Consider the following 24337-nt stretch of genomic DNA (forward strand, 5'->3'; position numbering starts at 1 on the left):
ACCACCACCTTCTCAAGGGACAACTAGGGATGGGATAATAAATCGAGGAGAAAGTGAGGACTGCAGATGCTGGAGATCAGAGCTGAAAATGTGTTGCTGGAAAAGCGCAGCAGGTCAGGCAGCATCCAAGGAACAGGATGATTCCTGCTTTGATTCCTGAAGAAGGGCTTATGCCCGAAACGTCGATTCTCCTGCTCCTTGGATGCTGCCTGACCTGCTGCGCTTTTCCAGCAACAGATTTTCAGATGGGATAATAAATGCTGGCCCAGCCAGTGACGCCCACTTTCCATGAGTGAATGGAAACAAATAGCCACACCATGTGTTGGCCTGCCATAGTGTGGGAATGCCAACCCACTCAATGCCTCCATGCTGCCCGATTCTCATCTCGGTCCACGCCATCACCCCTCCCACTCATCCTGCTCCAAACAAAGAAAAACATACACCATGCAGAAATCCCAAAGAGCAGCAGCATCAGGCCACAGACCAGAAACTTGGTTCAGTGGGTGTGAGACAGGACTAAAACAGCAGATGACAGAAGAAAAAAAACTGGCCGAGTATTTGAAGTATTTTAAGACAGCTTTGGCCTCTGCACTACTCATGAGGCCAAGCGAGGAAACTCCACCCAGTTCCAACACAATGCCACCCCCAATCAGTTCCAGTTCACACCAAGTACTTCATTATTTGGCTGTTAAAGGAGTGTAGGTCTCCCTCCTCCTCCAAGTGAAAATCACCAGGTTCTTCATTCTATACTTAAGGAGCACCAGACAGACTGGAATCTGATCAGGGTCCTAAAAATTGGATCAATAAAACAACAATAGTTTCTAAAGAATGCTGTCTGCTGATCAAGCGGGTTACTGCAGGATTCAGTTGGTGGTGATTTACATTGTCTTTTGAGGGAAAAAGCCCCACTTGGTCAAATTAGACTTGAAGCCTCTCAGAGGGGAGTGACATACAAAGCACAGGAGGATATAGATTTGCTTCGTTGGGCAATGATAAACAAGACTCTATCAGATTGACAGAGTGGTCGACATTTAATTGCATAATTGACACTAGAACTGGACTTCAGTTTGAATTCTGTAACAGAGGAAATGTGAACACTTTGAATCAATCAATCTCAAACTTTCCTCAAATACACTCATGGAACAGCTCACAGTGGGAGAGACTTGGACCAGAGGGCAGAATCGCTGAATCAGGGTCACCCAATGAGGAGGAATTTCTTCTCTCGGACGGTAGTGAATCTGTATGATTCTTTACCAACGAGTGCAGTAGAGGCTGGGCTATTAAGTATATTTAAGGGTGAGATCGGCAGGTTTCTAAGCATTTAGGGAATGGAGGGATTATTTGAGGAAATTGAGGGATCATGCCCAATAAGTTTTTATTTGGGGATGAGAGAGACGATTCTAAATCACAAAAGGGAGTCGAGGGTTATAGGAGAGGAGGCAGGAAAGTGGGGTTGAGGATTGTCAGATCAGACAGGATCTCATTGAAAGGCAGAGCCGACTTGATGGGCTGAATGGTACACTGCCGCTCCTCCATCTTATGCGGTTATTTTTCTGTTTATGCACTGACAGAACAAAGTGAGATACGGACATGGGAGCGAGCTAGATTCTGTCACTTCTCCCAAGCCGAACAGAAATATTAACGCAAGTTAGCAGCACTATTCTTCATTCGAATAAACTAAACCTCTCCCCACCCCCATTTCAGACAGCCTTTCTATTTAAGGAGTTATAGTGAAATCTCTGGCAGTCCAGAACAGCTCAGCTAATCTTAGACTGTGGGACTGGGCTTCTGCCTCTCAACTGAAGCATTAGGAACACTCTCCTATGGGTCATCTGTCTGCAAATTGTTACAGCACTGGCAGACTGCCCTGGACACAGCAAAGTCTCTGGGGACAAATGCTCCAGTGTTACGACTGAAGACCTAGGCATCCAAAACTAACTTCCCAGCTGCACAGAACAGCCCGGCACTGCAAAGTAAAGGGAACCCCAGCTTCATTTCTCTCTTCCCCTACCAGGTAACACAACTCAAGAGGGCATCACTGATCACAAACTCTGGTCCACGGTTTCCTTTTTTATAATTCACTCATGAGACGTGGGTGTTGCTGGCTCGGCCCAGCATTTCTTGCCCGACCCTAGTTGCCCCTTGAAAAAGGTGGGGGTGAGCTGCCTTCTTGAACCACTGCAGTCAATGTGCTGTAGGTAGACCCACAATATCCCCTAGGGAGGGAATTCCAGGATTTTGTCCCAGAGACAGTGGAGGAACAGCGATATATTTCCAAGTCAGGATGGTGAATGGCCAAAAGGGGAACTTGTTTGGCATCAGGAAACTCTGCCAGTCTTAGTGCCAGGAGAAAGTGAGGACTGCAGATCGGAGTCAAAGAGTGTTGCGCTGGAAAAGCACAGCCAGTCAGGCAGCATCTGAGGAGCAGGAGAATCAACGTTGAGCATAAGCTCTTCAGAGACCCAGCTAATGCTCTGAGGACCTGGGTTCGAATCCCACCACAGCAGATGGTCGAATTTGAATTCAATAATAAAAAAAAAAATCTGGAATTAAGAGTCTAACAATCACCATGAATCCATTATAGATTGTTGTAAAAACCCATCTGGTTCACTAATGTTCAGGGAAGGAAAAGGGATATTGACTGATGTGTATCTGAACTCCAACAAACGATGGTTCAATAATCCTTACAAAGTCTATCAACGTCAGTTTTAAAGTTCACTGTTAATGCCCAGCCTGAGAATTTGGGAGGAGGAAGTTCCAAATTTCCATCCCTGATGCTGGAACATTGCCATGGTCTGGCTTTAATGTTATATTTTTACCCACAACCCATTTTCCCTCGATCCACCTACTGACTCCATTAATCAGTTTCAACACATCTATCAGATCACCCCTTAATCAGAGATATTTTCCCAACATCCCTGAACAGTCTGATTATGACCGATCTCTGGAACAGATGGGACTTATTTTGAGATGGCATTTATTTCGAGAGGACTTGAATATAAAAGCAGGGATGCACTTCTTAGGCTCGATAAGGCTCAAGTCAGGCCACATTTGGTGTATTGTGCGCAGTTCTGGGCCCCATATCTCAGGAAAGATGCACTGGCCCTAGAGTGTGTTTAGATTAGATTCCCTACAGTGTGGAAACAGGCCCTTCGGCCCAACAAGTCCTCACCGACCCTCTGATGAGTAACCCACCCAGACCCATTTCCCTCTAACTAGTGTACCCCCTAACACTATGGGCAATTTAGCACGGCCAATTCACTTGATCTGCACATCTTTGGACTGTGGGAGGAAACCGGAGCACCCAGAGGAAACCCACGCAGACACGGGGAGAAAGTGCAAACTCCACATAGACAGTCACCCGAGGCTGGAATTGAACCCGGGACCCTGGTGCTGTGAGGCAGCAGTGCTAAGCACTGAGCCACCGTGCCGTTCAGTGGAGGTTCATGAGAATGGTCCCAGGAATGAAAAGTTTAATATGAGGACTCTGGGTTTATACTCGATGGAGATTTTAAGGATGGGGGATGGAGGGGGAATCTAATTGAAACATACAGAATACTGAATAGGGACAGTAAGGTCTGCAGATGCTGGAGATCAGAGTTGAGAGTGCGTTGCTGGAAAAGCACAACAGGTCAGGCAGCATCCGATGAGGAGAATCAACATTTTGGACATATGCCCTTCATCAGGAATGAGGCTTGTGGGCCAGGGCTGAGAGAAAAATGGGGGGGAAAACGGGGGAGCGGAGGGGGAAACATGGGGGAGTAGCTGAGAAAGCAATAGCTTGTGGGCCAGGACAATACTGAATGCCCTGGAGAGAATGGACATTGGGAAGATGTTCCCATTGGCAGGAGAGACTAGGACCTGATGGCACAACCTCAGAGTAAAGGGAAGATATTTTAGAATGGAGAGAAGGAGAAACATCTTCAGCCAGAGAGTGGGGAATCTATGGAATTCACTACTACAGAGGCTGTGGAGGCCTGGTCACTGAATGTATTTAAGACGGAGATAGATAGACTCTTGATTATCGAGCGGATCAAGGGTTACAGGGAGAAAGCAGGAAAATGGGAATGAGAAGCATATCAGCCATGATTGAATGGTGGAACAGATCAATGGGCTGAATGGCCTAATTTCTGCTACTATGTCTTATGTTCTTGAACCTGAATCTCCTGGCTCGGGGTAGGCACACTACCACCTCGCCACAAGAAACCCCTTCCTTAATCTTCACTTTTCAAGGGAATACGAACAAGATTGAAGCTGGGAAGATTTGAGCAGTGTATCTCAGTTAAAACCTAAAGGAAACGTGACCCAGAACAGGCTGCTTGATTGTCCAATGGAAGCAGTAATCCAGAAGGGAACTGGATAAATACTTGATGGGATGTGAGTTTATCTGAGCAAAGCAGAATGGGCAGGGTTAGATGCAACTGATTGAGAGCTAGTTCTGGTACAATATGCTGAATGGATTCCTTTTTTGCTGCTAGATTGAAGATTGTGAACTTTCTATGCAATTCCCAATGCCCCGACAGCCACGAATTCCAACCACCCAGTGTCAGGAGGAGTTACTGCTTCGTTAGTGAAAGTATTTGCAATTACATCTCAAACATCCCCTGATTTTAACTGCTCCACCACCAACGGCTGTGCCTCCTGTTGTCCAGGAGTCTAAGCTCTGGAATTCTCTCCCTCTCCGATCTCCCTTCCCACCATTCAGACACTTGCTAAAGCCTCTCTCTCTTTGGTCAAGTGTTGGACATCTGCCCTAATATCTCCTTGGGGGATGCAGTGTCACACTTTAATTGTAGTTTCTGTGACACACCTCATTACATTAAAGCACTCTCCAAGTTGCTGTTATAGCTCCATCCTGTGAGACAGGGGTTTACAACAACTCCCACTGCCACTGTCCTTACTCTTCAATCCAAAACCAACCCCACTGCCCTGCTCGGTCCCTGTCTGGGCCTGGATGTTAAACATTTACCCAATTCTTCCTGCAAAATATGCAACTGTTCCTGCTTCCATCACCCTCTGTACCAAGGCATTTCAGCCTGTGAGACATTAACCGGTGGTTATGTATTAGATCATTACAGTCGTCTGTCAGTAAAACCACAGTATAGCTTCCTAACTGATACTCTTCATTGTTATCCAAATAAATGATTGAAAAATACATTATCCCTAACCTCTCTGTTCCCTCTCCCCCACTCACACCCTCATAAAGGGAAGGACGGTGTTTAAAAACAGACAAATAATTCACAAAAGCATTCTGAATCAGAGAAAACATCACGTCCTGATCCATCGTAGTTATACCAGCTCTGTGAAAGTTGCAGTTGTCCCACTCTCCTGCTTTTTCTCTCTCGCTCGCTCTCGCTCTCTCTCATTATCTTTGTCATGCTTTTTAGTCTCTCAGTATTTACTCACTTCACTTCTCAAAGTCCCTGTGGAATCGGTACCCACTGCCCCTTTTGGGCAGCATTCATGTTGCAGATCCCAACAACCTGTTGTGGAAAACCATTTCTCCTCCACTCCCTTCTGCTGCTGATCCCCCAGACTGCAAACTCCACCCTCACTCCCATTGCTTTTCAAACCTACCAACCACAAACAGCCAGAACTTCACTTTAACAACAACAAAATCTTGGATTTCTCTAATACCTATAACACAATCAAATGTTGCAAGGAACTTCAGGCAGGTATTGTTTTGGAGAAAAACATAGCCTGTGATCTGCTCTTGTGGCTGCTATCAATACGGCAATGAGTAACTCACCTCCTGACTCCCCAAAGCCTGTCCACCATCTATAAGGCACAAGGCAGGAGTGTGATGGAATACTCCCCACTTGCCTGGATGGGTGAAACTCCAACAACACTCAGGAAGCTTGGCACCATCCAGGACAAAGCAGCCCACTTGATTGGTACCACACCCACAAACATCCACTCCATCCAGCACCGACGCTCAGTGTCTACTACCTGCAAGATGCAGAAATTCACCAGGGCTCCTTAGATAGCACCTTCCAAACTTCTGACCCTACAAGCCAGAACAATAAAGCAGACGCATGGGGACACTGCATCTTCCAATTCCCCTCCAAGTCTCACACCACCTTAGCTTGCCCACCTCTATCAATCCCTTCCTGCCTTTGGGTCGATCCTAGAACTCCCTAATAGCACTGGGGATGTTCCTACAGCAGTTCAGAGTGACTGCTCAACATCACCTTCTCAAGGGCAAGAAATTCTGGCTTAGCCTGCGATGCCCATTTTGAATCACAGAAATCATAGAGCAGAGGCCCTTCAGCCCATCGAGTTTGCTTGACAAAACAAACTACTCAAAATCTGCACTCGTCCGACTTTCTGGCACTTGGCCCTTAGCCTTGAATGCTGTGACATGTTGAGTGCTCATCTAGGTACTTTTTAAAAGGTTGTGAGTTTCCTGCCTCAACTACACTCCCAGGCCCCCACCACCCTCTGAACGAGTTCCTTTTCCTCAAACCTAGGCTGCCTTCCACTTTAAGGTTATCCCCCTCTCCCTTGCTACTGACCTTTCAACTAAGGGGAACAGCTGCTTTCTATCCACCCTGTCCATGTCCCTAATCATCCTGCACACCTCTACCTGTATTAGGCTCCCACCAACCTCTCCATTCCAGGTAAACTGCTCCATCCCAGGCAACAATCTGGTGCAGAGGAGATTCATCTTCTGCAGTGCAATCCCATCCTTCCTATCGTGTTGGGACCAGAATCGCACACAGTACTCCAGCAGGAACCTAACTAAAACCCTCTGCAGGGCTGACACAATCTCCCTGCTCTTAGAATAGAATGCCATGTAGAAATAATAAAAAGGAGCACCAGGATCTCAGAATCAGTCTCATAGTTTACAGAGAAATTCTGTCTCTTCTCCAATGTAGTGAGAAGGGTTAATATCTTTGGACTAACAATCCAGAGAACACAAACTCCAATTCAACCGCAGCAGTTTGGGAATTTGAGTTTATAGATTAATAGACACTTTACAGTCCAGGGGAGACCATTCAGCCCAACATATCCATGCTGGTTGCCTGTAAAGTAATCCCATCAGTCCCAACCCCCTGCTCTACCCCTGTAGTTGTGAAAGTCACATTTCCGTCCAAATTTCTTTCGAAACCACTGAGCTTAGAGGAGGTAGGGAGGGAGCCACTGTGGCTACTGGAAGTCAGGCTGAAAATCATTAAACCAAGAAAGAAATGATTTATTCTCTTCCTCAAAACAACAAGGCACCTGCTCTGGGGTAATATCACAAACTGTTTGGGAGGAGGGAACTGAGGCATGAGCAGATATAAGGAGACAGAGCCCAGAGAATAGACCCGGCAACTGTGCCAAGAGTCTACAGGGGAGTGCTTTATTAACACAGTGTAACACCACGTGAGACCACAGTGAGGTCATGGTCTGCTTGTACAGGATACGCATTAGACAAACACAGAGTCAGTTTATCATCAATCACCATGTCGATAACACAAGTGCCCCGGGTTGGCTGGATTGTAACAGCAGGGAGATCCGATCTGCATTGTTTTATGGCTCTTTTCTCTCAGGATATGGGCGTTGTTGGCATCTTTTGCCCTTCCCCTATTGAAACAACCAGCCAGCCACTTCAACCTGACAAGACGCTGCAATCATTTGAAGACCACGCCGGGCAATATCAACTTCCCCTCCCAAAAAGAGAGAAAAGGACTTTAATTGTTTCGGCAAACCAATGGCTTCGAACCACACACTTCATTACGGGCAAAATGTGAAGTTTTTCATTTTGGAAGGGAGAACAAAAAGAACAGAATGTTTAAAATGGAAACAAAAACTGCAGAAAGCTGCACCACAAAGAGACATGGGAATTATTTGCACAAGAAGCACAAAGACAGCACCCAGGGGTAGCAGGTAATCAGGAAGGTAATGGAATGCTGGTCCTTATTTCAAGGGGTTTGGAGTTTAAGAGTGGGGAAATCTTACTGCGATTGGACAAGGTGTGTTTAGATTAGATTAGATTAGATTAGATTAGATTAGATTACTTACAGTGTGGAAACAGGCCCTTCGGCCCAACAAGTCCACACCGACCCTCCGAAGCGCAACCCACCCATACCCCTACACTTACCCCTTACCTAACACTACGGGCAATTTAGCATGGCCAATTCACCTGACCTGCACATCTTTGGACCGTGGGAGGAAACCAGAGCACCCGGAGGAAACCCACGCAGACACGGGGAGCAGTTTTGATCCCCTTATTTAAGGAAGGATATTATTTCCATTCCAGGCCGTTCAGGGACGGTTCACTAAAAGAATCCCTGGGAAGGAGGGATCACCTTATGAGCAAAGAGCTTGGCTCTCTACTCACTGTAGTTTAGAAGAATGAAAAACATATCAGATTCTTAAGGGTAAACAGATAAATACTGGGAGGATGTTTCCCCTCATGGGCCAGCCTAGGACCAAAGAGCACAGTCTCAGAATAAAGGGGCACTCATTTAAAACTGAGATAAGGAGGAATTTCTTCTCTCAGAGGGTTGAGTGTCTTTGGAACTCCTTGTCACAGAGAGCTGCGGGACAGAGTCCTTGTGTATATTTAAAGCTGAGGTAAATAGACTCTTGGTCTAGATTAGAGTGGTGCTGGAAAAGCACAGCAGGTCAGGCAGCATCAGAGGAGCAGGAAAATCGATGTTTCGGGCAAAAGCAGGAATGAAGGCATGGGAGGGAGGTGGAGCTGGGGAGAGGGTAGCACTTTTCCAGCACCAGTCTAATCTAGGTTCTGATTTCCACCATCTGCAGTCCTCACTTTTGCCTAATAAATAGATTCTTGACGAGTCAGGGATTCAAGAAATACAGGGAAAGGACAGGAAAACGGATAGGAGGAAGGTCAGATCAGTCATGATTCTATAGAATGGCAGAACAGGCTCAATAGGCTGAATGGCCTGCTCTTATTCCTGTTTCTTATGGTCTTAACTATATCAATTTCTCATACCCAGATTTCTGGACACCACAGTTCAGGGAGAATGCGATGGCCCTTGAGGGCACGGAGGAGGTTGCCCAGAAAAGTTCCACAGATGAGGGACTCAAGCCAGAGGTCAGGTTGAAAGAGTTGGGATCAATCATCTGGGAGCAAAGGGAGACTCTGATCGAGATGCACAGGAAAAACGACAGGTTTAGAAAAGGTAGACAAAGGTAGCTGTTGTCCTGGGTGATGGTACAAGGACCAGAGTGCATGGCCTGAGGTTCTAAAGCAGATTTGTCTGGTGGAAGGTAAGGAAATTTGTTTTATGCCACTGAGCTGTAACTCTGAGCCTGTGAAAGCAGAGGAAGTGGAGATGATTGACTAATTCAAAAGAACATTGGATAGGATAGAGCAGGGGAACGGGACTGACGAGATTGCTCTACAGCCAGCCAACAATCGACACGTTAGGCAGAATGGCCTCCTCTGGACTGTAAAGTGTCTATTAATCTATAACTACAAATTCCCAAACTGCTGTGACGGGATAGGAATTCACGTTCTCTGGATTGCTGTCCAAAGATACTAACCCTTCTCAGTGAATCGACAAAAGGGAGACACCATTTTTCTGCTTCAGCTATGAAAGGCACATAACTTTGTTGTTTCAAAAGTTCTCCAATTTAAAAATACACCAAGCAATCAGCAAAAAGGATGTGAAACTCCGGGTGTGAAACTCTCAGGCAGCAGCGCTTTTTCTGTACCTGCGCTATTAACAGCAACTTCGCTAAAGATTACTAGAACGCCAATCAAAATCCTGAAGTGACAACTGCATTTACACAGCACCTTTCACAACCTGTGCTAGCTGCAAATGCTTTCCTGTCCATTAAGCACTTTTGAAGCATAGTCATCATTGTGATGCCAGAAATATGGCAACTAAATAGTACACAGCAAGGTCCCAAAAACATCAATTGATCCCTGGCAGCTTACTCTACCCAGGATAGATGAGCAATGAGACATTACGTAAGAAAACAGCCCGAGCCACCAATGTAACGTTGGGGGTGAGGGTGGCGAGTGGTTGTGACATGGATTAGTAATCTAGAGACTCAAGATGGTGCTATGGTAATGCAGAATAAATCCAACCACGGCACTGAGAACAGTTGGACTTAAAAGCTAGTCTCAATGACCAGAACTAAACACCCATTCAGTTCACTTCACATGACTCCAGATTGACAGTGATGGAGTTAGCCTTCCCAAGTGACCAGTCAGACAAGGACAGTTTGGCTGGTCTTGCAACCAATGTCATGTTGCCAGAGAGAAGACAGACATGAGAGCTCCTTACACTACATTCTTTTACAACAAAGATGATTTAAAATCAGGCTCAGCCTTTCTGGCTGGTTGGTGCAATTCCCACAGCCCTATACCCTTCTGACCGCATTACAGCTTTCCCAGTTTCAAACACTCACTTTTTCTTAAAGTGATATAATAGATTCTGCTGTACCAGAGAGGTTGAAACACATTCCTCATCAATTCCTGACTTTAATATAAAGTAAAATTAATGACCCCTTCAAAAGCTCTCTCTCACTTCATGGCCATTTTGAACGGTTATCCAGCCAGCAACTCTATTCCAGAGTTGAAAAGTGTGGTGCTGGAAAAGCGCAGCAGGCCAGGTAGCATCAGAGGAGCAGGAGAATCGACGTTTCGGACATATGCCCTTCTTCAGGAATGAGGCTGGTGTGCCAAACGTGCTGAGATAAAAGGTGGGGGGGGGGGGGGGGGGGTGCAGTGAGAGAGGGACTCACTGAGATCCTAGTAGAGGGAGGAGGAGAGCTTCAAGGTAGGCATCCTTGCAAGTGGATTCACAGTAGGTTAAGATCAACTAGGAGAAAGTGAGGTCTGCAGATGCTGTAGACCAGAGTTGAAAAGTGTGGTGCTGGAAAAGCACAGCAGGCCAGGCAGCATTCGAGGAGCTATTCTCCTGCTCCTCGAATGCTGCCTGACCTGCTGCGCTTTTCCAGCACCACACTTTTCAACTCTGGTCTCCAGCATCTGCAGTCCTCACTTTCTCCTAGCAACTCTATTCCAGCCTTGATCAAGGAAGATGAACCAGATTATTCACAACTTCCACTTACTGATAAAAGCCAAAGAGAGCTTCTAACCATTTCCTCTCCTTTGTAGAGGCAGCTAACCTGAAACTCCAACCACACGACCTGACTCCAGCCACTGTCCAGACTCAACCACTATAGTTTGCTGTTGTTCCATCTTCCATAAGCTTTTCTTCAAATAGACCACGGACATCACTGGCTGGGGCCAGCACTTACTGCCCTTCCCTAATTGCTCAGAGGGCAACTGAGTGTCAACCACATTGCTGTAGGGCTAGAGTCACGTATAGGCAGGTAAGGATAGCAGTTTCCTTCCTTAACCTTAGTTTTTATGACTTAAAAAAAAAATGGGTGGCACAGTGGTTAGCACTGCTGCCTCACAGCGCCAGAGACCCGGGTTCACTTCCCGCCTCAGGCGACTGACTGTGTGGAGTTTGCACGTTCTCCCCGTGTCTGCGTGGGTTTCCTCCCACAGTCCAAAGATGTGCAGGTCAGGTGAATTGGCCATGCTAAATTGCCCGCAGTGTTAGGTAAGGGGTAAATGTAGGGGTATGGGTGGGTTGCGCTTCGGCGGGTCGGTGTGGACTTGTTGGGCTGAAGGGCCTGTTTCCGCACTGTAATGTAATCTAATCTAATAAAACCCAACCTTCCCTAGCACAACTACCTGATGAAGGCGCAGCGTTCTGAAAGCTAGTGCCTCCAAATAAACCTGTTGGACTATAACTTGGTGTTGTGTGATTTTTAACTTTGTCCTTCCCTAAAGGATATTAATGAACCAGATGCATTTTTCCTGACAATCATTAGATTCAATCCCAGATTTTTATTCAATTCAAATTTCTATCACTAGCCATAGAGGGATTTCAACCGGGGTCTCCAGGACATTACCTGGGACTCTGGGTTAATAGTCTAGCGATAATACCATGAAGTCATCACCTCCCCCAAATCTTTTACAACTTATATCTTACCTTCACTGCTTCCTGGTCACCCAGTCCCTGTACGTTCCAACCTACAATGACTTCTGGTCCACCAAGACCTCAAATCCGAAAATCTCAGTTTGCTTTTTAAAATTTCTCATCAGCATAACCCCATTGTGCCCCCCCAACACCTGCTTCAGCCTACAGCCCTTCCAGTAGTCAGCATGTTTCCAATCCTGGCCTCTTGCACATCCCCGAGTTAAACTGTCGCAAGTGATGGTCAGACCATGAATCATCCGAGCCTTAATCCTCAAAATTCTCTGAAAATTCTTCACTTTCTTCTCGCCCTTTAAGATACTCTTAAAAATTACCCTTTTGGCCATCTGTTCTTTTACCCACTCATGCAGCTCATGTCAAATTTTGTTTGATAATGCATCTTGGGACATTTTGCTGCTACTATTGGACAATACAAGCTATATCGCAATACAAGTTATTGCCGATGATTACTCATCATCGACTCCACAGCCAGAGATGTTTTCCCCATTCAAATCCATGTGTAAAATGAAACACGAGTGAGCTTCCTCTTAAAACATTCTCTGCTCCAGTCATCAGCAGCCCAAGTGTTTCATGTCTCTCCTCTGTATAATTCTTCACACATTGTTTTATGCTGAAATTGACAGTTTGTCAAGTATTCAATCGAAGTAACCTATTGGGACTTCACTGTTTACACACAAATTAGACTCTCCATTTAAAGATCATCATCACTCATTCATACTAAATACTCATATCTCTTACATTTTCAAGAATCTGTCTCCATGTAGTACTTAAGAAGAATAGTTCAATTATTGTTATACTTTGAAATGATTGGGTGGTGGGACTGGTGATTAGCAATCTACATTACACACTGTACAATATGAATAAATAGTAAAAAAAAAAGTTAGAAAGGCTCTGCAAGGAAATTCTAAGGAAACATGAAGAACATGTCCCCTCATTGTCTACTTCAGTGACAAGCTGGAGATCAAAAATCCCCCACTAACACTCTCACCAATGTGTGGGAAGTTGGAGGTTAAAGATAATCGGTAAATGACACTCAGACCTGTTGACAGATCACAGCCAATACAAATTGCTATTAGGGGCTGAGGGAGACAGATTTTTAATCAGCGAGGGTGATGGAGAAAAGGCAGGAAAGTGAAGTTATGGATGAACAGATCAGCTGGGATCTCATCGAAAGGCAGAGCTGACTCAATGGGCTGATGGGCTCCCACCTCGTCTGATCTAACCACTGTTCACAGCAGTCTCACCACATTTTGATATCTGGCTGGTACAAAGCAGGTTCCTATTTGGCTTGAGAAAAAAATCATTTAAACGAACCTTAACCACATCCTCCTGTCCCATACTCTTACCAAGTATCCTCATTCACGAGGACTGCTGAGAATGACAGTGATGATGATTCACTTGAAAGTGAAATTAGGAGAATATTTTACAGATCTGTACAAACCAGTTCAGTTTCTCACTCAGGGAATGCGTATTACTGCAACACCACAGAAGGAAGTCAAACTGACAGCTTTCCCACGATCACAAGGATTGACAGAGACACGGAGGAGCAGATTGGAAGGCAGATTTTGGAAAGATGCACAAGTAACAGGGTTGGTGTCATGGGTGACTTTAACTTCCCTAATATTGATTGGAACCTCCTTAGTTCAAATAGTTTGGATGGAGCAGATTTTATCAGGTATGTCCAGGAAGGATTCCTGACTCAATATATATAAAGGCCAACCAAAGGGGAGGCCATATTGGATTTGGTGCTTGGCAAATCCACACAAATCCAAATCAGAGTGTCAGATCTCAGTGATAGTGATCACAACTCCCTCACCTTTACTATACTCAAGGTGAGGGATAGGAGCAGACGGCATGGGAAAGTATTTAATTAGGGGAGGGGAAATTACAATGCTATTAGGCAGGAACTGGGGCACCTAAATTGGGAACAGATGTTCTCAGGGAAAAGCATGACAGAAATGTGGAGGTTGTTTAGGAAGCACTTGCTAATAGAGTTGGATCGGTTTGTCCCACTGAGGCAAGGAAAGGATGGTAGGGTGAAGGAACCGTGGGTGGCAAAGGCAATAGTGGAACACCTAGTCAAGAGGAAGAAGGATCTCCAGCATCTGCAGACTTTGATCTCCAGCATCTGCAGACCTCACTTTCTCCTCGAAGTCATTCCTGAAGAAGGGCCTGTGCCCGAAACGTCGAATCTCCTGTTCCCTGGATGCTGCCTAACCTGCTGTGCTGTTCCAGCAATAAAGTTTCAACTTTGATCTCCAGCATCTGAAGACCTCACTTTCTCCTCCAAGAGGAAGAAGGAAACTTACTTGAGGAGGCAAGGATCAGATAGGGCTCTAGATGGTTACAACATAGCCAGGAAGGAACTGAAGAATGGCCTTAGGAGCGCTGGAAGAGGGTATGAAAAGGCTTTAGTGGGTAGGATTACGGAAAACCCTAAGATATTCTACACTTATGTGAGGAACAAGAGAATGGCCAGAGTGAGGGTAGGGCCGATCAGGGATAGTGCAGGGAATGTGTGCGTGGAGTCGGAGGTAGGTAGGGGAGGTCCTTAATGAATACTTTGCTTCAGTATTCACTGCTGAGAGGGACCTTGTAATTTGTGAGGACAGTGTGAAACAGGCTGATATGCTCGAACAGGTTGATGTTAAAAAGTCATGATTTGGAGATGCCGGTGTTGGACTGGGGTGTACAAAGTTAAAAATCACACAACGCCAGGTTATAGTCCAACAGGTTTAATTGAAAGCACTAGCTTTCGGAGCGACGCTCCTTCATCAGGTGGTTGTGAAGGAGCAGCGCTCCGAAAGCTAGTGCTTCCAATTAAACCTGTTGGACTATAACCTGGTGTTGTGTGATTTGTAACGATATTAAGAAGGAGGATGTACTAAAAATTTTGAAAAATGTAAGGATAGCTAATTCCCTCAGGTATATACCAGAAAATATTACCCAAGGTTATTACAAGAACTGAGGGAAGACGTTGCTGCACCTTTGGCAATGATCTTTGCGTCCACACTGTCCAAATGGTTGGAGGATGGCAAATGTTATTCCCTTGTTTAAGAAAGGAATAGGGATAATCCTGGAAATTACAGACCAATCAGTCTGAAGTTTGTGGTGGGCTAAGTATTGGAGGGGAATCTGAGGATTTATAATTATTTGGAAAAGCATAGTTTGATTAGAGTTAGTCAGCATGGCTTTGAGGGGGGCAGGCCATGTCTCACAAGCCTTATCGAATTCTTCAAGGATGGGACAAACACATTGATTAAGGTTCCCCGTGGTAGGCTCATTCAGAAAGCATGGGATACAGGGAAACCGGTCTGTCTGGATACAGAACTGGCTGCCCCATAGAAGACAGAGGGTGGTAGCAGATGGACAGTGTTCAGCCTGGAGCTCAGTGACCAGTGGTGTTCCACATGGATCGGTTCTGGGCCCTCTGCTCTTTGTGATTTTTTTTATAAATGACTTGAGTGAGGAAGTGGAAGGGTGGGTTAGTAAGTTTGCTAATGACACAAAAGTTGGTGGAGTTGTGAATAGTGTGGAGGGTTTTTGTAGGTTGCAATGAGACAGAACTGAGCTGATAAGTGGCAGATGGAGTTCAACCTGGAAAAGTGTGAAGTGATTCACTTTGGAAGGTTGAATTTGAATGTAGAATACAGGATTAAAGGCAGGGTTCTTGGCAGTGTGGAGGAAGAGAGGGACCTTGGGGTCCATGTCCATAGATCCCTCAAAGTTACCACCCAGGTTTATAGGGTAGTCAAGAAGGCTTATGGTGTGTTGGCTTTCATTAGCAGGGGTATTGAGTTTAAGAGCCGCGAGGTTATGCTACATCTCTACAGAGTCTTGGTTAGACCACACATGGAATATTGTGTTCAGTTCTGGTCACCTCATTATAGGAAGGATGTGGAAGCTTTAGAGAAGGTGCAGAGGAGATTTACCAGGATGCTGCCTGGACTGGAGGGCATGGCTTATGAAGAAAAGTTGAGGGAGCTAGGGCTTTTCTCATTGGAGCGAAGAAGGAGAAGAGGTGATTTGATAGAGGTGTACAAGATGATGAGAGGCATATAGAGTGGATAGCCAGAGACTTTTTCCCAGGACGGAAATGGCTGTCAGGAGGGGGCATAATTTCAAAGTGATTGGAGGAAGATTTGGGTGAGATGTTAGAGGTAGGAGAGTGGTGGGTGCATGAAATGCATTGCCTGTGGTGGTAGAGTCAGATACATTAGGGATGTTTAAGTGACTCTTGGATACAAGTTAGTACAATGAAGGGTATGTAGGTTGGTCTGATCTTAGAGTAGGATAAAGGTCGGAACAACATCGAGGGCCGAAGGGCCTGTACTGTTCTATGTTCTGTGACACAAGAATTGTTCGAAAAGAAACTTCTGGAACCACACAATGGACCAGAGAAGTGATAGAATGGAATTCTGTCAGGCCATGGACCCAAACTGAATGCGGTCCTTCACAAAATAGATGGTGTCCCACTGAAAGTAGAGTCATGACAATCGAGGTGGTCATCACTGTGAAGATGGACCAAGTATTCAAGAAGGGGTATCAGTCACACAGTGCCAGGCAAAGATCATTGCCAATACATTGAACACTGCTCCCCTCCCCCCTCCCCAACCCAACCAATGTCAAAGATCGTGGAGGTTACCATTAACCATAACCTAAATTGGACTCACCATTTAAATACAGTAGCTACAAGAGCAGGTCAGAGGTTAGGGATACTGCAGCGAGCAACTCACCTCCTGACTCCCCAAAGCACCTCTCTGCAATGTGATGGAATACCCCCCATTTGGATAAATGCTACTTGAACCATAAGCTTGACACCATCAAGGACAAAGCAGCCCGCTTGATTGTCACCACATCCACAAACATCCACTCCCTCCTCCACTGATACTCAAGATGCACTGCAGAAATTCACCAAAGATCCTCAGACAGCTCCTTCTAAATACACGACCATTTCCATCTAGAAGGTCAAGTGCAACAGTTACAATGGAAACACCACCACCTGCAAGTTCCCCTCCAAGCCACTCACCATCCTGACTTGGAAATATATTACTGCTCCTTCACTGTCATAGAGTCAAAATCCTGGAACTGCCTACCTAATGTCATTGTGGGTCTACGTACAGCACCTGTGGAGATCAGAGTTGAGAGTGTGGTGCTGGAAAAGCACAGCAGGTCAGACAGCATCCGAGGAGCAGGAGAATCGACGTTTTGGGCATAAGCCCTTTTCCTGATGAAGGGCTTATGCCCAAAATGTCGACTTTCCTGTTCCTCGGATGCTGCCTGACTTGCTGTGCTTTTCCAGCACCACACTCTCGAACCTACTTACAGCACATAGACTGCAGCGGTTCAAGAAGGCAGCTGACCCTCACCTTCTCAAGGGGCAACTAGGGATGGGCAATAAATGCTAGGCGCAGTCAGTGATGCCCACATCCAATTGAATCTGCTTTGCATTGCCCCTTTAGTCGGTGTGTTCCAGATCACAATCACTCACTGGGTTTAAAAAATAACATTTATTCATCTCCTCCTTCGCTTATTTTAGCAATGATCTGAAGTTGGTGTCTTCTAACCCTCTGATGACTGAATTCAACCTTTTCTGGCCCCCTTTGTTATAAAGATAACAGGCCTGGTTTCAGTATATAACTGAAGTTCCCATCCCAGGTCAGAAATATGCAAATATCAGCAAGGCGAAGAGGCTCAGCATTTCAAAACTGATTTACAAACCCCCACTCCACCTCCCCGCATTCATTATTTGCACTAATTATACCACATGGTTGCGGTTGTGGACTGCAGAGGGCACGGATCCTGTGCTTACTCACGGTGGAGTTAGTTTTTTTAGATTACTTATAGTGTGGAAACAGGCTCTTCAGCCCAACAAGTCCACACCGACCCACCAAAGAGCAACCCACCCAGACCCATTCCCCTACATTTACCCCTTCACCTAACACTACAGGCAATTTAGCATGGCCAATTCACCTAACCTGCATATCTTTGGACAGAGAGGAAACCCACGCAGACACGGGGAGAATGTGCAAAACTCCACACAATCAGTCGCCTGAGGTGGGAATTGAACCCGGGTCTCTGGCGCTGTGAGGCAGCAGTGCTAACCACTGTGCCACCGTGCTGCCCAGTTGCTGCAGCACTGACACCACTAACCACCTGGAAAGGCCAAGGCTTCTCCTCTTAATGGCTGTCCAGAGATTCCAGCTGAACAATCCACACAATGGGGCAACGCTGACCAGTGATCCAATCATCACCGCTCATGTGGGCAAACACTTTCTGGAGCAGAGCTGATCAAGGAGCTGGATCACAGCCGTTTGGAGTACAAACAGAGACATTTGGAATAGGAGTAGGCCATTCTGTCCCTTGAACTTCCTACGTTTATGGCTGCTCTGATCATTCCGCATTCCTGTCTGGCCCAATTGCCTTTTGCCCCCTTGGCCCACTGTCCTGCCCAAGACATGGACTGCGAGACAACCCCTTGTTGTTGAACAGTAACCCCTAATTCTAGATTCTCCCGCAACAGGAAACAATGGATCAATGCAGAGGTATGGGACTGAGGGTGATTTTGCAGTTTGGATTAGAAACTGGCTTTATATAAGAAGGCAACGAGTGATGATTGATGGAAAATATTCAATCTGGAGTCCGGTTAAGAGTGGTGTGCCACAAGGATCTGCTTGTCATTTTTATAAACAACTTGGACACAGGCATAAGTGGATGGGTTAGTAAGTTTGTAGATGACACTAAAGTCGGTGGAGTAGTGGACAGTGTGGAAGAATGTTGCAGGTTGCAGGGGAACTTGGATAAACTCCAGAATTGGGCTAAGAGGTGGAAAATGGAGTTCAATGCAGCTAAATGGGAGGTGATTCACTTTGGGAAGAATAACAGGAAGGCAGAGTACTGGGTCAATGGAAAGATTCTTAGTAGTGTGGATGTGCAGAGGGATCTTGTGTTCCATGTATATAGATCCCTGAAAGTTGCCATCCAGGTTGATAGTGCTGTTAAGAAGGCAAACTGTGTATTAGGTTGCATTGGTAGAGGGACGGAGTTCTGGAACCGTGATGTCATGCTGCAACTATACAAAACGCTGGTGCGGCCTCAGTTAGAATATTGCGTACAGTTCTGGTCACCCCATTACAGGAAAGATGTGGAAGCATTGGAAAAGGTGCAGAAGAGATTTACCAGGATGTTGCCTGGTCTGGAGGGAAGGTCTTATGAGGAAAGGCTGAGAGACTTGGGTCTGTTCTCATTGGAGAGAAGGCGGCTAAGAGGGGATTTGATAGAGACATACAAGATGATCAGAGGATTAGATAGGGTTGACAATGAGAGCCTTTTTCCGAGGATGATGATGTCGGCTTGTACGAGGGGGCATAGCTAAAAATTGAGGGGTGATAGCTTTAAGACAGGTGTCAGAGGCAGATTCTTTACTCAGAGAGTGGCAAGGGCGTGGAATGCCCTGCCTGCCAGTGTTGTTAACTCAGCCACATTAATGGCATTTAAACAGTCCTTGGATAAGCACATGGATGATGATGGGATGAGCTTAGATTAGTTCACAGGTTGGCACAACACTGAGGGCCGAAACACCTGTTCTGTGCTGTATTGTTCTAAGCCACCTCTTACACTTTAAATTCCGGTGGACACCAGTCCAGTCTGTCCAAACTTTGCCCAAAATGATCAACCCATTCCAGCGATTGGTCTGGTAATCCTCTGAACTGTTTCCAGTGCATTTAGATCCTTCCTTAGATCAGGAGACCAATAGTGTACAGGGCAACAATTCGAATTCTGAGCCAAGTGGCAAGTTACATATCTTCAAGCACAGTTAATCAGCTTGGGAGAAGGGATCTCCAACATTCCTTGATTCTCTAAATTGGAAAAGGTTCAGAAAAGATTTACCAGGATGTTGCTGGGAACGAAGGTTTTGAGTAATAATAAAAAAAAATAGGCTGGAACTTGTTGCACAGGAGGTTGAGGGGTCATCTCATTGAGGTTTATAAAATCATGACGGAAATAGATAAGGTGAACAGCAAGGGTCTTTTCCCTAAAGACATCTGTTTAAGGGAAGAGGAGAATTTTTTTTTTAAAAAGACCTAAGGGGCAACTTTTATTTTTACATAGAGAGTGATTCATGTGTGGAATGAAGTCCCAGAATGAAACAGTGGATACAGGTACAGTTACAACATTTAACAACATTTGGATAAGTACATGAATAGGAAAGGTTTGGAATGTGGGCCAAGCACAGGCAGGTGGGACTTGTTTAGTTTGGGAACATGGTCAGCATGGACCGAAGGATCTGTTTCTGTGCTGTATGACTCTACGACTCAATTATCCATCTGTAAAAAAATGCTGCTGCTCTCTATATAAAGAACATGCATGTACTTGGTACCATTCACAACCTCAGGATGTCAGAAAGCACTTCTCCACCAATGAAGTGCTTCTGATTTGCTGTAATCTAGACTAGACAACAACAAGCCTTCCAACCGGATAATCTGTCTTAGTGGTGTCAATTAAGGGATAAATAGCGAGCTTTGAGAAGATGAGAGGGATAAATATTGGGACAGGATACCAAAATCATCTCCCCGATCTTCTTTGGAAGAATGGCAGTGGGATTTTTTAGATCCACCTGACAGAGGTTTTATCGGAAGGGTAGCACTCCCAGCAATACCGCACGGAGAACATCAGCCTGGACTTTGTGCTCAAGCAAGACCAAGACTTGGACAGACAATCTTCTGACTCAGCGAGGTATGACACGGACATTCTGACATTGTAAAGTGAAGCACAGCAATTGTTTCCCTTACAGTAAAGGTACAAGCTATTTAAAACAACTGTAAACTAGAATTAGTAAGCTGCGCCTCAATCTCTGAGCTGCTGTTTGCAGCTCACAAAGTCGGAGTCAGAAGGTCATGGGTTCAGAGAGCACACCCTCATTGTCCAAAGTGGTGTCTTTAGTTCAGATTTTAAACAGAGACCCTAACTACTGTGAGAAAGATCTCCCCAGTCACCTCAACAGTTTTTAATGGGGGGGAAAACGTGAGTACTGTAGATCAGAGTCGAGAATGTGGTGCTGGAAAAGCACAGGTCAGGTAGCATCCGAGAAGCAGAAGAATCAATGTTTCAGGCATAAGCCCTTCATGCTCGAATGGCATACTCCTGTTCCTATTTCTTGAGATGCAACACCATCAATCATAAGGTGTGCAATGTCATGAGAGGCATAGACTGGGTAGACAGGAAAAGACTTTTCCCTTTGTGAAGAGATCAATGATTAGGGGACATTTGAGATGAGGAGGAGGATTAGAGAGGATTTGAGGAAAAACCTTTTATCCAGAGGGAGGTGGGCAGCTGGAACTCACTTCCTCACATTTCAAAAATCTTTTCAACGTCAAGATATACAAGGCTGAGGGCTGGAAAACAGATTAGAATAGGTAATAGTTTTCGATCAGCAGAGACTCAATAGGCTGAAGGGTCTCTCTCTGTGCTGTAGACCTCGATAATTGTATGAATTGAGGTGTAGGGAAAGGAGTTGTGAGACTAGTCTAACTCGGTCACAGTTCTGGGCTAAATAGGGAGATTAGTTCAATGCAAAAAAGTGTGGAGTTAACATGATACTGTTCATGGGAGTCCAGGAGGTTGCAGGCTGATGTAAATCGAGGATTATAACAAGATGAGAGAGGACAGACACAGAAAAGCTATTTCCTCTGGCACAGGGAGTTCAGAACAAGGAGACAGAACCATAACCCGAGAGTCAGGCCGATCAGGAGAGAAATCAAGAAGCAAGTTTCCAAATCATAACTCATCCCAGGAACAACATGGGCACTGAGAGGAAATCAGTTTAAAACTTCCAGGACAGCGGTATATAGGCTGATGTTCAAAGTCATTCCAAAAAGATCTAGAGCAGAGGCAGGTAGACCAAGCCAAGATATAAATTAAGCATGAGTTAACTGAGTGGCAGAACAACCTCAAGGGGCTGAATGGCCTCTTCCTCTTACATTAATTGTTAGAAATATTGTTTAAAGAATAAAGAGTAAATGCAGGAATCACAGAGGACTAGTCAGTAAACAGATAGGTGGGGGAGGCATCTCTCCAATGGCCTGTTTGGAGCCAGGACCCAAAACCTTGGCATAGAGTCAGAGATGTACAGCACAAAAACAGACCCTTTGGTTCAACTCCATGCTGACCAGATGGCTAATTAATCTTAGTCCCATTTATCAGCATTTGACCCATATCCCTCTAAACCCTTTCTATTCATGTACCCATTCAGATGCCTTTTAAGTGTTGTAATTGTACCAGCCTTCACCACTTCCTCTGGCAGCTCATTCCATACACACATCACCCCAGGTGTGAAAAAGTTACCCCTCAGGCCCCTTTTAAATCTTTCCCTTCTCACCTCTCGTTCCGGACTCTCCCACCCCAGGGTCTATTTACCCTATCCATGACCCTCACGATTTTATAAATCTCTTAAAATGACCCCTCAGCCTCTTCTCTCGCCCGTTATTACCGTACAACAACCACCTACATTCGTAACGCTCTTTCAACAAAATAAAAAATTCCACAGCAATTTGCAGGAGCAGAATCTGATTTTCACCCCCCCATCCCTCGATAATCTGACGCTGAACCACGTCGGGAAGTATTTAACAAACTATAATCCCACACTCTTTCACAGGCGGGCTGTGGTGGGATTTAATCCATCCAGTATTTCAAAACCTCTGCCAAAAATCCCACCCCCCCCCCAAAGCATGAATTGGAACTTTCGATAAAAGCGGTCACTTTAAAGAGATGCGTGGGGGTGGGAATGGAATGATTCTGGTATCAGTTCCAACCTGCTGTAAAGTTATTTTAGGAATTGCAATGATATTAATACACCCAATCAGGATGAAAACTCCAGCTCGATAATGAGTGTCTCGCCTCCGGTAACTAGAATGAATGCAAATAAATCACCTTGCTGCATTCTACAGACAAAGCAGCGAATTGGAAAAATGAGGCACGGGGAACAACACTTGTGTGAGCGTTAGGGAGCGGAGGGTGTGCTCTTTGTCCACAGCCCAATTACAGAGTGAACACAACTTTACAAAAACAGAGCTGGGTGCTCACGTTAGAGGGAGCCTGACACGACTTCAGTCACCCGGGAGTCTGCACACGTTGCATTCTACTAAAAAGGAAGATCCAAGCGAAGAGACAGACACACACAACCACTCGTCCTTTCTCAGAAACTGCTAGCTCAAAATCTGCAATTTACTTGTAATAAAACTTGCCCAGCAGCCTGATTCAAAGAGCTGCAGTAGTACAAGGAACTACCTGCAGACTCTGGGTTCAATTGATCCAGAGTCAATTTACCCGCTCACCCCTGTTATACCCACCTGTTGAGTCTTCCTTTCTTCTTTAAACCCCCCAAATGAGATCGCTTAGTGTTGCGTCGTTTCAATCTTCTTCTTTGAGACAAACTCAGGTTCCAGGTGGCGAGTGGCACCTCAGCCACAGAGCAATACTCTGCTCCCCCCTTGGAGGTGCTACTTCCACATCAATGTCAAGTGTGCCGTTGGGAAGAGACAGCGCTCCCACTTTGCAGTTAGCTTTACCGCTTCACATCAAGACCAAATTATCTCACTCTTCCGGGCTCAACCAAACCTGGAGAGCTAGCCAATCAGCAACAGGACCGCCCACTCAGCAACAGCGCAGCCAATCCGAGCCGTGAGAGCAGAACTAACACAGGGAATTGGTGCTTCCCTTCACTGGGTAAAAACAATGACTGCAGATGCTGGGAACCAGATTCTGGATTAGTGGTGCTGGAAGAGCACAGCAGGTCAGGCAGCATCCGAGGAGCAGTAAAATCGACATTTCGGGCAAAAGCCCTTCATCAGGAATAAAGGTAGGGAGCCTGAAGCGTGGAGTCTGCCTTTATTCCTGATGAAAGGCTTTTGCCCGAAACGTCGATTTCGCTGCTCCTCGGATGCTGCCTGACCTGCTGTGCTCTTCCAGCACCACTGATCCAGCCTCCTTTCACTGGCTAAAGTTTAAGTCCTATCAGCCAATAGAAATGCCGTTGGTGAGAAGGGACAGGGTTTAATCTCCCAGTTTTGCGGCCAGTTTTTCAATTGGCAAATTTGGGTAGAGTTACAAAGTGACCTGGATCATCCCATACATGAATTGTTAACATGTAGAAAGAACCTGTTAATAGGACTACTAATATAATGTTCTATGGCAGAAATGTCTACCATGAGCTGGCACAATTTTAAGGTGATTGGAGGAAGATGTCAGCGGTAGGTTCTTTATAGACAATAGACAATAGGTAATAGGTGCAGGAGTAGGCCATTCTGCCCTTCGAACCTGCACCGCCATTCATTATGATCATGGCTGATCATCCTCAA

General features: G+C 45.6%; 1 protein-coding gene across 1 annotated transcript in view; it reads right to left on the reverse strand.

Annotated features, from left to right (window-relative positions):
* Positions 1-23558, reverse strand: part of LOC122559447 (serine/threonine-protein kinase 38-like) — an 83892-nt gene extending 60334 nt beyond the window's left edge. The window contains exon 1 of the mRNA XM_087996999.1: positions 23330-23558. The gene's annotated coding sequence lies outside the window, so the exon portion shown is untranslated. The remainder of the gene's footprint in view (positions 1-23329) is intronic.
* Positions 23559-24337: the final 779 nt, after the last annotated feature.

The sequence above is a fragment of the Chiloscyllium plagiosum genome, unplaced genomic scaffold, assembly GCF_037043375.1.
Source record: "Chiloscyllium plagiosum isolate Xiang-an unplaced genomic scaffold, Cpla_swu_hap1 HiC_scaffold_19, whole genome shotgun sequence".
Taxonomy (NCBI): domain Eukaryota; kingdom Metazoa; phylum Chordata; class Chondrichthyes; order Orectolobiformes; family Hemiscylliidae; genus Chiloscyllium; species Chiloscyllium plagiosum.